This window comes from Euprymna scolopes, chromosome 4 (assembly GCF_053919585.1).
Source record: "Euprymna scolopes isolate OS-2025 chromosome 4, ASM5391958v1, whole genome shotgun sequence".
NCBI classification, from domain to species: Eukaryota; Metazoa; Mollusca; class Cephalopoda; order Sepiida; family Sepiolidae; genus Euprymna; species Euprymna scolopes.
Genome location: NC_136485.1, coordinates 158,884,325 through 158,893,240, shown reverse-complemented (window position 1 = coordinate 158,893,240; position 8,916 = coordinate 158,884,325). Strand labels below are relative to the sequence as shown.

At 27.7% G+C, this 8,916-nt stretch overlaps 1 protein-coding gene and 1 pseudogene across 1 annotated transcript in view; both read left to right on the top strand.

The window, feature by feature from the left end:
* LOC145272399 (netrin receptor unc-40-like) overlaps positions 1–8,916 on the top strand; it is an 803,917-nt gene that overhangs the window by 625,921 nt on the left and 169,080 nt on the right. The gene's annotated exons all lie outside the window — the stretch shown is intronic.
* LOC145275097 (U2 spliceosomal RNA) lies at positions 2,111–2,332 on the top strand (annotated as a pseudogene).

Here is an 8,916-nt window from a genome sequence, read left to right as displayed (position 1 = left end):
GCTACACACGAAAACATAGGGCGAGAAAAAAAAGTCTACAAAAAATAACGTTTACCAAATGCAAGAAAATTTACTCTACTATCAACCTACATGCAAATTGATTTTAAGATTTATTATCTGTGGATTTATTAGCGCCACTTTTAAGCTATCGTTCAGTTCATATTCCAAAATTGGCGATCAATTTATTTTTATAAAGCTGTTGACTAATTTCAAGCGTAAAAGCTAATCTGTCTAACAATCACCCCGAACCTAGACTTACAGTTACATTAACCCTCCTTTTTGCCATGTCAAACCTATAGATAGATAGAAAATACATTTTCTTGTGTTTGTTGTCTATTTATTTGTTTGTTATTTCACCCAGATTTTTCTAGATACCTATACTGCACAATCGTATAAATAGCACTTTGATTCTTAAACCTAGAAATGTGAAATCTTTGTAATTAGAGATAAAAAAATCATAAATCATAAGTTATGCATAGAATTATAAATCAAAAGCTTTGCATAGAATAATAAATCATAAATTAAGCATAGAATCATAAACCATAAAATAAGCAATAAAATCATAAATCATAAGTTAAGCAAAAATCATGAATCATAAATTAAGCAATAAAATAATAAATCATAAGTAAAGTAATCAAATCATAAATCATAAGTTATGCATAGAATCATAAATCATAAGTTACACAATAAAATCATAAATCATAAGTTAAGTAATAAAATTATAAATCATAAGCAATAAAATCATAAATCATAAGTTAAGCAATAAAATCATAAATCATAAGTTAAGCAATAAAATTATAAATCATAAGTTAAGCAAAAAATCATGAATCATAAGTTAAGCAATAAAATTATAAATCATAAGCAATAAAATCATAAATCACAAGTTAAGCAATAAAATTATAAATCATAAGTTAAGCAATAAAATTATAAATCATAAGTTAAGCAATAAAATCATAAATCATAAGTTATGCATAGAATCATAAATCATAAGTTACACAATAAAATCATAAATCATAAGTAATAAAATCATAAATCATAAGTTAAGCAATAAATTTAAAATCATAAATCATAAGTTAAGCAATAAAATTATAAATCATAAGTTAAGTAATAAAATCATAAATCATAAGTTAAGCAATAAATTTAAAATCATAAATCATAAGTTACACAATAAAATCATAAATCATAAGTTAAGCAATAAAATCATAAATCATAAATTAAGCAATAAAATCATAAATCATAAGTTACACAATAAAATCATAAATCATAAGTTAACTAATAAATCATAAATCATAAGTTAACTAATAAATCATAAATCATAAGTTAAGCAATAAAATCGTAAATCATCAGTTAAGTCATAAAATCATAAATCATAAGTTAAGCAATAAAATTATAAACTATAAGTTTAGCAACAAAATCGTAAATCATAAGTTAAGTCATAACATCATAAATCAAAAGTTACGCAATAAAATAAAATCATTTAAGTTAAGCAATAAAGTCATAATTCATAAGTTAAAAAATAAAGTCATAAAGTTAATCTTAAATCATAAGTTAAGCAATAAGTTTTCTTTTTAAATTTTTACTCTTTACTATTTTCTATATCTATGTTAGTCACAGATTTTATTAGAAGTTTTCCAAAGGAAATGATATGGTAAAATTCGTTGTCCAATGAAAACCAAGTCTAAAATCTTCAGGTCCATATAGATAAAAATAAGCATTCCGTTTTATAAGTATATATATTACTATATTATATGGGATTAATTATAAATTTTAAAAAGTAATTGACAAATCAAACAACTAACAATGATCACGTAGCGTCGACAATCTGCAGAGCGGAGCGTGACAACTGCGGCCAAATCTCTGAATAACATTGACCAATAAGATGGGCGGATACATTGGAGGAGTTCCTTCTCCAGGAATGATCCAAGAGCCTGATAGCGGTATATCATATTAATAATTAACTGATGGAGTCATACAGAAAAATCCTTTAAATGTTTTAGATTTTAATACTGGTAGATGAAAATACTGAAACGAAAATGAAATAAAAAATCACAGGTAAAAATGGCTTTTTTTAATTTTGAAAAACACATCATTTAAGCATAACAATTATTTTTACAATCCTTGGCCTTTTGGTTAAGATCAAAGTGTAGTATCTGTTCTTCAGATGCTGCACTTCATTTTCTTGTTCTCTTTCGGTGGAGGAGAAATCCTTCACGACTGAGACAATTTTTATTTTTGTACCTTTTCTCCACGTTAAAAAACGACCCTGGTGTCTAACTCTGTCCCGTGGGGAGGCATAGGAAATAGGTACAATATATTATTTCCTTTAGTATTAATGATGTAGGCTAGTGTTTATAAGTTTTCTGAGAAAAGTTTAATTACGTTTTAATTATGTTTAACGGATAACCATTATAAATTACTACTCTTGTTTAGAGATTATATCTCTTGAATTGTAACTCTCCGGTATAGGGATAATTATTTTACTTATCTATAAATTAAATAACTGTTTATAGTTATCTATAAACCAGATAGTTCTTATTTGATTGGGGGGCACAAATAGCATGCCAGTCGAGATTCTCATCTCGAAAATCAGTCTCGACAGAAACTGGGACATTTTGGTATACTTTTAGCTGACAGACTGAGGCAAATGTTCTGAGTAGCCCTAGGAGATTTATTCTCCCACGCATTACCTCCCAGCTTTCAGATGGAGCAAGTTTATAGGTTGTTGTTTTAGGCGCCCTCATCGTGTGAATTCCGACGGGGCTACTCCAATTTATTTTTGCAGGGCCAGAGTGCTTCTCTTTTAGGGGCGCTGGTTCATTCATTTCACCTTCTGATCTTGTGTCACATCTCCTCGCGGTGGGAGAGTAGTTCTTATTTGGGGGAGCTGGACCCAACAAGAGGCGGATTTATACTGCTACTCTATAAGACCAAGCTTTTTAAAAAGTATTTGTAAAAATGTTCTTAAATATGAACTTGTCTTAAACAAAACATTTAATGAAGGTAATTATATTTTAAATAAATTGGGTATATAAGAGCCCCACGAGATGAGAGACACAAAAGTGCATCCTTCCGTTGACATCGATTGACTTTAACTTTCTCATACAGCATTCTATCAGCAAAAATTTCGAGTTGTTCATTTTTTTTCTTTTTTTAATGTAGAGTGCTTTTATTCTATTTACAAAAATTTTACTGAAAGTATTTGAAAAGAATTTTTTATTAAACAATCTAGGGATTAAGTTTCATTTTAAGAAAATAGAAGAGGAAATAGACTATTTTTTAATGTGAGTTACAAAACTTGGACAGGGGGCAAAATTGTTCTTATATAAAAACCTACCGTAACATTGAGAATTTTAAAATGCTGATCTTTTCTGCCCTCGGTGTGACCGATATCATAAGATTAAATAAAAATTACTATTTTAAAAGCTTATTTAAAAAATATTTCTTTATTGCCGTTAACGATAATGTTTTAAAACTTAATTTAATTAATATTGTATTATATATTTTGGGTTTGTACACATAGATTCGAAAAAGTTGTCAAAAAACAAATATATAACAAATAAATGTTATCAAAAGCAAGATAAGTTACTTTTCTACCAAACTGGATATATTTTTCGTGTTTTTATTCAATGTAACATGTTTATTCAGCTCGAAAAACATACATTGTTTACCGATGTATTGGAAAATTCAAAATGGCGCTTGACTCTTGCTTTAACGCGGTAAGTTCTGGAAAAGGTGTTATAAATAATAAACCAGACAAAATACTATTAAAGAACCACCGAATATATGTCAAACTATGTCACGGTAATATATATTGAGCGAGTTTTTAACAGTATTTTGTCTAGTTTTATACTTATAGCACCTTTTCCCAAACTTACCGTGTTAAAGAGAGAGTCGGGCGCCATTTTGTAATTTTCCAATACATCGGTAAACACAGTATGTTTTTCGAGCTGAATAAACATGTTACATTAAATAAAAACACTGAAAACATATCCAGTTAGGTAAAAAGTAACGTATCTTGCCTTTGATAACATTTATTTGTTATATATTTGTTTTTTGACAACTTTTTCGAATCTATGTGTACAGTAATACAAACCCGTTTATTTGTTATATAATGCACAGAAATTATACTTTTCAAAACTAATTGTTTCCTCATATCTTTTTAAAATGAAACTTTATCCCTCGATCGTTTATTAAAATGTTTTGTAAATAAAAAAAATGCACCCTTCCATTAAAAGGGAAAAGAAATTGGGACAGGGAGCGAAACCTGAACAATTCGCGTTTTTTTTTTTTTTTTTTTTTTTTTTTCGTTTGTTTGCAGAGTGCTGTGTGCGAAGGTAAAGGCAAACCAGTGTCGATCGAAAGATGTGCTTGTGTATCTCCGATTTTCTGGGGTCCTTATAACTTATATGCTCCTTTTATTTTTTTCTAAATTAGTTTACAAACTAAATTATTTGTTTTTATTAATTGTAAGCATATTATTAGTAATAATATCTTATTTGTAATAATAATTCTTAAAATGCTTAAAAATTATTCATTTGAAAACAAAAACTCAACCCAAATCGTTTCAATCATAAATATGTGTTTAATGATAATTTACTTGTTTTAATTTTTTTCATTACTTACTAGTTTTTAAAATGGAACAATTGTAAATGTTCAACATAATTTCTTTATATTTTGTGATTATTTAAACTCGATTTGTTCAGTCTGGTTTTATAAAAATGTTTTTTTTTTTAATTTATTAATTGAGAGTATTAAGAAATACTATTAAATACATGCATATTTTCCTCCTCTGATACAGCAGAGCCGCCCAGGAAAATTAATATTTTCTGTTGGTTCAACAGCACAAATAAACAATAATATTTGATTTCCACCTTACAAATTCCGTTCAAGTTTATTCGTCAGTTTAAGTGTTCATAATATATTTTTGAAGTTCAAGAGTTTAAATTTTAATTTCAGATCCTGAATATGGATTAAAAAATGTCTGACATGTGTTAATTATTAAAATTTCATATAAAATTATAAAAATCTAAATTGTTAATTTTGCTAGGTTAACTATTTTAAAATTTAAATTATAAAGTGTCATGATATACTAAACCATTTCAGTCAATTTTAACATATTAATTTATAGGATTAAATGGGTTATACTTTTCTGTATATGGTGACAGTTTGAAATGTGAAAGTTATTTTAAAATCTTTGCATTCATAAGTAAAAACTAATTTCTGGATTTAATTAAAGCTTAAAGGATCTAGTCAAGTATTATAGTTAATTTGTGCTCCAAAATCCCACGAAATATTAATTTTGTCCATATGCGTCTGTCATATCAAATCTACTCATATTTCTAAGTGATGTATGATTGTTTCTATTTTAACACACAATTGTCCAATGAACATTACTTATATGCTGCTGCTGCTGTCCATGCTTCATTTTAAAAACAATTTGATTTCAGTTTCTAACAAAATTTTATTTTTTATGTTCTGCATTTGTTTTTCTCACACTTATTACTACCCTTAAATATTATGGCTTCTTTGTGGTAATTTTTTTTTCCAAACGTAATATTTATTATATTATACATCTTTACTAATACGTCTTTACTAATTCTTAAACTTTCATTTTCAGTTGTTGTTTTTTTTTCACAATTATTTGGTGAAGAAAAATACATTTAAACTCCTGCAAAACGTATGAATTGTACTCCCTTAAATCCTGCTTCCTCATAATCTAGAATCTCTCATAATTTAAAATTTACCTTCTGCGTTGAAATGAAAGCAAAGTTACATCTTTTTGTATCGAAGAATTTTCTGTGGACATAAATAGATTTCTGGTTATAAATTAAAAAAAAAAAAATTTTGGCATATAATTAATATTTTTCGAATTTTGGCATATAATTAATATTTTTCGAAGTGTTTTAATTTTTCTTTTTTAATTTACAGATTGTTTCTAAGAGATTTTAGTATACTGAGCTGTAATTCTAACCGCGATATAAGTTAACCCACTATGATTGTATTAAATTTTCAATGTGCTTCTTTTTATATACCTGGGCAAACTTGGGTCCCTGGACCGGAAAAATATCCAGTAAATAAAACGTTGTTTAGTAAATCGTTATTTTTTTCATTTTTTTTTTTTTTGCATTTCCATACATCAAACATGGATATAAATATCACTAAAACATCCGCTGGGTCATAAGCTTCCCTGGGTGGGTTGCCTGTAGACTGAGATAAACCGCGTCTCACACACACACACACACACACAGTAAATCGAACTTACTAAGGAAGATAATAACTTCCGGTGAATACCGGCAAAAATATCCAGTAAATAAAACGTTTTAGTAAATTTTTTTCATTTTTTTTTTTTTTTTTTTGCATTTGCATACATCAAACATGGATATAAGTAAACATCCGCTGGGTCATAAACTTCATTTCGGTACCCAACTTGCCTGGGTGGGTTGCCTGTAGGCTGAGATAAACCGCGTCACACGCACATACACACAGACAGACAGAAGGAAAATTTATAATAAGATGCGTATTAATCAAATTTGTATTGCTAACTCATTTTTTCTTTTCTTATCCTGAAACTTAAAATATTTACTGTATATCAGAGTTACTGTCTATAACTTTAATGTAAATAACGCTCATGATTTTCACATTGAAGGAGCTCTAGTATATCATAACAGTTAAGTACAATTCTGGCTTTTTTAAAATAATTATTTCCGTTTCTATCATTATTAATTAATAAAACCAATTTAAAAAGATGTAATTTTCCTCCGAATCATGTAAATATGTGATTTATTTGACAAATTTTGATGTGGGGAATTCAAATATCCAAACAGATTTTCCTCTTTACACGTCTTGTTTCATTTTACATTTTGTAATTTTACTACACACACACACACACACACACACACACACACACACACACACACACACACACACACACACACACACACACACACACACACACACACACACACACGCTTATTACCCTAAAACCTCTGGCCTTGATTGAGGGGAGACTAAAACTTGCTGCTATGGTTTCAAATGATCTGAAATAACAGCAAGGGGAGACTCGATTTCAAATATTTCTCATATGTTATATTTCCCCTTTTTTTAGAAATAGGGTACGATTCTGAATATCACCAGTATCAAATAATCTTTATACACTGTGAAATTTACTTTATGTATGAAAACCAAAGAGGGGAGATATAATATATGAGAAATATTTGAGATCAAGTCTCCATTTCCGCATGATGATACAGCCAAGGAAACAGGGAGCAGGGCGAGAATTCCAAAGGCAAGCAACCTGAAGAAATAAGCTATTAGAGCAGAAAGTTTTCCAATATCTCGAGACCTATACAGTAGAGAAGCGGGTTGGTCTTGGAAACAAGTGTAACAAGTTCGTCAGAGCAATTTCTCTTGAAATACTTGTAGAACAAGCAGAGGAACGCAACATTTTTCGCTTATACCAGTGCTACAACTTAGTAAACTGTGTGAGACGTATTAAAGTATGAATGTTTTGGGATATATATATATATATATATATATATATATATATATATATATATATATATATAGTAATTTATAAAATATATATGGTGATTAAGCTACACTGAATATTCGGCGTTTCATCCACTCTAGGATTTGTCAGGCTTATGCGCGAATTCTGTGGTTGTTTATTGTTTTTATATGGTCCTAACTAAAACCCTCAAGAGAAGAGGACCATATAAAAACAAAAAACAATAAACAACCACAGAATTCGCGCATAAGCCTGAAGAATCCTAGAGTGGATGAAACGATGAATATTCAGTGTAGCTTAATCGCCATATATTTTATAAATTACTATATATATATATATATATATATATATATATATATATGTATATATATGTATATATATATATATATATATATATATATATATATATATATATATATATATATATATATCGTGGTTACCTGGGAAATGAAGAATCCTAGAGTGGATGAAACGCTGAATATTCAGTGCAGCTTAATCGCCATATATATTTTATAAATTACTAACTAGCTCTACCTACGTATTGAGCACTTTTGAAGTAAATACTTAAAGTTTACGCATAAATCTATACTTAAAGACTAAAACTAAAGTTTACGCATAAATCTATACTTAAAGACTAAAACTAAAAGAATTTTATGTGAGTAAATGAAGTAGTTATATATATATGTATATATATATATATGTATATATATGTATATATATATATATATATATATATATATATATATATATATATATATATATGCCCTGACGCTGCCTAAATGAATTATGATAAAGTGATAGAGTTAATTATGTGTCATTCTACAATGCCTTGAAAACTGACATTTATAATACAGTCTTTGTTAGCCGTTTGTTAGTTTTGTCAATCACACTTTCTGTAGAATAAAATAAAAGATTATTCTGGAATCACTGCAAGGACGCTCTGAAGAAAATTCAAGAAAATGGTTTGAAGAAAAATTTTTTATAATTTCCCTTATTCTATGATTTTAGAAATTTTAAAACTTTTATAATTTCCCTTACTCTATGATTTAAAAACTTTTAAAACTTTTTATGATTTTCTATGGTTATTTATTTAGCAAATTAGGTATAAACCTTTTATAATATTTGCTAATATTTTCTCCTCTGAGAAGATGGATGAACATCGAAAACCTATAGGTTAAGGAGATATACTTATGGAAATGTATTCCTTTGTCTTGAATGTAATAAAAGATTCTAGATTTGAAATTGAACCATTTCACATCATAGAATTTAAATTACTAAATTATTATTATTATATATATATATATATATATATATATATATATATATATATATATATATATATATATTATAATAATATAGCTATTTACGTATACATATACTTATAAACACATTATGTGTGTGGCATCAAG